This window comes from Bufo bufo, chromosome 2 (assembly GCF_905171765.1).
Source record: "Bufo bufo chromosome 2, aBufBuf1.1, whole genome shotgun sequence".
Taxonomy (NCBI): Eukaryota; Metazoa; Chordata; class Amphibia; order Anura; family Bufonidae; genus Bufo; species Bufo bufo.
This window is the reverse complement of record NC_053390.1, coordinates 390083966-390088291: the sequence shown is the minus strand read 5'-3', so window position 1 is coordinate 390088291 and position 4326 is coordinate 390083966. Positions and strand designations below refer to the sequence as shown.

Genomic DNA, 4326 nt, shown 5'->3' with positions numbered 1-4326 from the left:
ACAATGAGTCTGTATGGGAACGAGTGATGGCATTAGTGATCGCTCCTCCCCATACTCTGGAGGAGATCGCTACATGCAAATGCAGCAGTATCCTCTACCAGTGATCAACAGATTATCAGGAAGGAACCAGGGGCGTAGCTAGAAATGACTGGGCCCCATAGCAAAAAAATTTATGGGCCCCCCTCCTGGATCTCCCACCCCTGCATACCTCTCGGACCTCCCACCCCTTCCAGAGCTCCCACCCAAACACCCCTCCTAGACCTCCCACCGCCATGAGCATAGAATAGTCAGAGGAAAAAACAAATAAGTATATGAACATTTTTAGTCAAAATTGAAAACCATTCAGTAACTGATAAAGTGGCAAATCTGATAAACATGAAGAATTGAAAAAAACTAATAATTAGTAATTGTATTTTAAAGTAAAGTGTGTGTGTGTGGTGGGGGGCAGGGGAAATTAGACTTACTTGTAAGACCTGTACGTTCACTAGTTGTGAAGTGTCCTCTTCGCAGACTTGCTTTTTTTTTTTTTACTTCCTGACGTGTCATCATTAAACGTTACCTTTAAAGGAGAGGGGAAAGGGGAAAGCTTTAAGATTTAATCTAAACACACAATACTACCCATCTGTTCTTTTATACTTACTTAAAACTGTATCCAAATATCCGTGTATAATACCATGACATATAATAGCATCATATACTATATAACCCCCTGATGTCACAGATATCCCCTCTTCATCAAGTGTCCTGCTCCCCCCTCCTGCCTATATTTAGCTTTATTGACAATCACGTCCCCAGAAATCCCGGATGATGGATTTTCCACGAGGTAAGTTATAAAGCGTCTAGGGTGCTCTTGGTCACTCGCGTCTATTTTTTCGCTTGACATTCCAGAAAATCCTTTGCTTCGTTAATCTTGGCCGCGATATATGGAGATCCGCTTTTGTCCGGGTGATTGAGCAGCATTATCCGCCGGTGAGCCTCCCTGATCTTCAGTTTATTGGCTGTGGGGCGGCTTGGGCAGGGTCTGGATCGCCTGCTTGACCTGCGGCTCCAGGTGCTTGAAGGCTTGCAGGGCATAACGGCCTGAAAATCCTGCAACTGCGATGGTAAGGCCGGCAGCAATCAATGTGCTCGCCATGCTGACAGGCGGGCGCTAAGAAGACGCCGGAGAGACGCCGCGTTACCACATGGAAAACATGCCCCCCCAATCCAAACAGGGAGTCTATGCGAGTTCTCAAATGTAAACTCTGCCCCCCCCTCCTGCCTATATAATGGTCCAGACCTCCAGGTTCCTGCTTCCCCCTACTCCCCATATATAATGGTCCAGACCTCCAGGATCCTGCTTCCCCTTACTCCCCATATATAATGGTCCAGACCTCCAGGGTCCTGCTCCTCCCTAAATATAATGGTCCAGACCTCCAGTGTCCTACTCCCCCCTCCTCCCTATATAATGGTCCAGACCTCCAGGGTCCTGCTTCCCCCTCCTCCCTAAATATAATGGTCCAGACCTCCAGGGTCCTGCTCCCCCTAAATAGAATGGTCCAGACCTCCAGTGTCCTGTTCCCCCCTATATAATGTTCCAGACCTCCAGGGTCCTGCTCCCCCTTCTTAAATATAATGGTCTAGACCTCCAGGGTCCTGCTCCCCCCTCCTCCCCAGATATAATGGTCCAGATTTCCAGAGTCCTGCTCCCCCCTCAATATAATGGTCCAGACCTTGGAGATCCTGCTGCTCCCCCCCTCAATAAATTGGTCCAGACCTCCAGGGTTCTGCACCCCCCCCCAAATATAATGGTCCAGACTTCCAGGGTCCTGCTCCCCCTCCTCCCCAGATATAATGGTCCAGACCTCCAGTGCCCTGTTCCCCCCTATATAATGGTCCAGACCAGACCTCCAGGGTCCTGCTCCCTCCTTCTCCTTAAATGTACTGGTCCAGACCTCCAGGGTCCTGCTCCCCCCTCCTCCCCAGATATAATGGTCCAGGACTCCAGAGTAAGTTTTACCAGTCCCAGATCAAGCCAGCCCTCACCTCACAGCCACTTGAACGTCTGCACGCCCACACTCCATCAGCGCTGCCAGGCCCAGCAGCACACAGCTTCGCTGTACGCTCCATTTCCTCCACTTCTAGCCAGTAGGACTGCCGCCCAGACTGGGAGCGGGACCACTCCCTCTCTTCACTGCAGGTACGCCTCGGCCCCCAGTGGCATTGGGCCCCATAGCCATTGCTATGGCTTCTATGGTGATCCCTACGCCCATGGAAGGAACGCTTCCTTCCCGACAATCTGCAGCTCTGTCGTCCCTTGTAAAGGGAACTTACATGATATATTTCCTAATGGTATTGGACTCTTCTGCAGGATAATGTGACCTAGCATGCTGCAAAAATTGTTGAGGAATGGTTGATTAATAGGAAAAAGAGTTAAAGGAGTTCAAGGAGCAGGATCAGTGAACAGTTTTAAAAAGGGTTTAGATGAATTCTTAAAAGTAAACAACATTAATTCTTATGAAAACGTGTAGAGTCTCACTTCCTTCTGGGATTCACGTCCCCACCTATCCCTTGGTTGAACTTGATGGACTTATGTCTTTTTTCAAATGTATCAACTATGCAACTATGTAACTATGTAACTATGACTTGGCCTCTATACTCGCCAGATCCCTATCAGAAAAAACAAGTGTGAGCAGCCCATAAATTATCTCTTTTTCGAGGAAGTAGCAACAGGTTTCATGTTATTTTAAAAAAGTATATACAGTGGATATAAAAAGTCTACACACCCCTGTTAAAATGTCAGGTTACTGTGATGTAAAAAAATGAAACAAAGATAAATCATTTCAGAACTTTTTCCACCTTTAATGTGACCTATATACTGTACCACTCAATTGAAAAACCAACTGAAATCTTTTAGGTGGAGGGAAGAAAACAAAAAAAAAACTAAAATAATGTGGTTGCTTATAACTGGGGATGTAGCTGTGTTCAGAATTAAGCAATCACATTTATAATCATGTTAAATAGGAGTCAGCATACACCTGCCATCATTTAAAGTGACTCTGATTAACCCCAAATAAAGTTCCGCTGCTCTAGTTAGTCGAGTCCCACAGCAAAAGCCATGGTCCACAGAGAGCTTCCAAAGCATCAGAGGGATCTCATTGTTAAAAAGTATCAGTCAGGAGAAGGGTACAAAAGAATTTCCAAGGCATTAGATATACCATGGAACACAGTGAAGACAGTCATCATCAAGTGGAGACAATATGGCACAACAATGACATTACCAAGAACTGGACGTCCCTCCAAAATTGTTGAAAAGACGAGAAGAAAACTAGTCTGGGAGGCTACCAAGAGGCCTACAGCAACATTAAAGGAGCTGCAGGAATATCTGACAATCTCCCATATTCTTCATATGTCTGGGCTATGGGGTAGAGTGGCAAGACGAAAGCCTTTTCTTACGAAAAAACACATCCAAGCCAGGCTACATTTTGCAAAAACACATTTGAAGTCTCCCAAAAGCATGTGGGAAAAGGTGTTATGGTCTGATGAAAACAAGGTTGAACTTTTTGGCCATAATTCCAAAAGATATGTTTGGCCCAAAAACAACACTGCACATCACCAAAAGAACACCATACCCACAGTGAAGCATGGTGGTGGCAGCATCATGCCAAGGGGCTGTTTTTCTTCAGCTGGAACTGGGGCCTTAGTTAAGCGAGAGGGAATTATGAACAGTTCCAAATACCAGTCAATACTGGCACAAAACCTTCAGGCTTCTGCTAGAAAGCTGAACATGAAGAGGAACTTCATCTTTCAGCATGACAACGACCCAAAGCATACATCCAAATCAACAAAGGAATGGCTTCACCAGAAGAAGATTAAAGTTTTGGAATGGCCCAGCCAGAGCCCAGACCTGAATCCGATTGAAAATCTGTGGGGTGATCTGAAGAGGGCTGCGCACAGGAGATGCCCTCGCAATCTGACAGATTTGGAGTGTTTTTTGCAAAGAAGAGTGGGCAAATCTTGCCAAGTCAAAATGTGCCATGCTTATAGACTCATACCCAAAAAAACTCAGTGCTGTAATAAAATCAAAAGGTGCTTCAACAAAGTATTAGTTTAAGGGTGTGCACACTTATGCAACCATATTTTATTTTTATATTTTTTCTTTCCTCTACCTAAAATATTTAAGTTTGCTTTTCAATTGAGTTGTACAGTTTATAGGTCACATTAAAGGTGTAGACTTTTTATATCTACTGTATATTGTCCAGGAAAGTGAAGATCAATGCTTTTTTTTATAAAAGCTGTAAAAAAGTATCCCTTTTTTGGGAGCAGTTTTAGGTTTGTTATACTGTG

The 4326-nt window shown here is 44.9% G+C and overlaps 1 pseudogene; it reads right to left on the bottom strand.

The window, feature by feature from the left end:
- Nucleotides 1-771: 771 nt before the first annotated feature.
- Nucleotides 772-1246, bottom strand: LOC120991547 (annotated as a pseudogene).
- Nucleotides 1247-4326: the final 3080 nt, after the last annotated feature.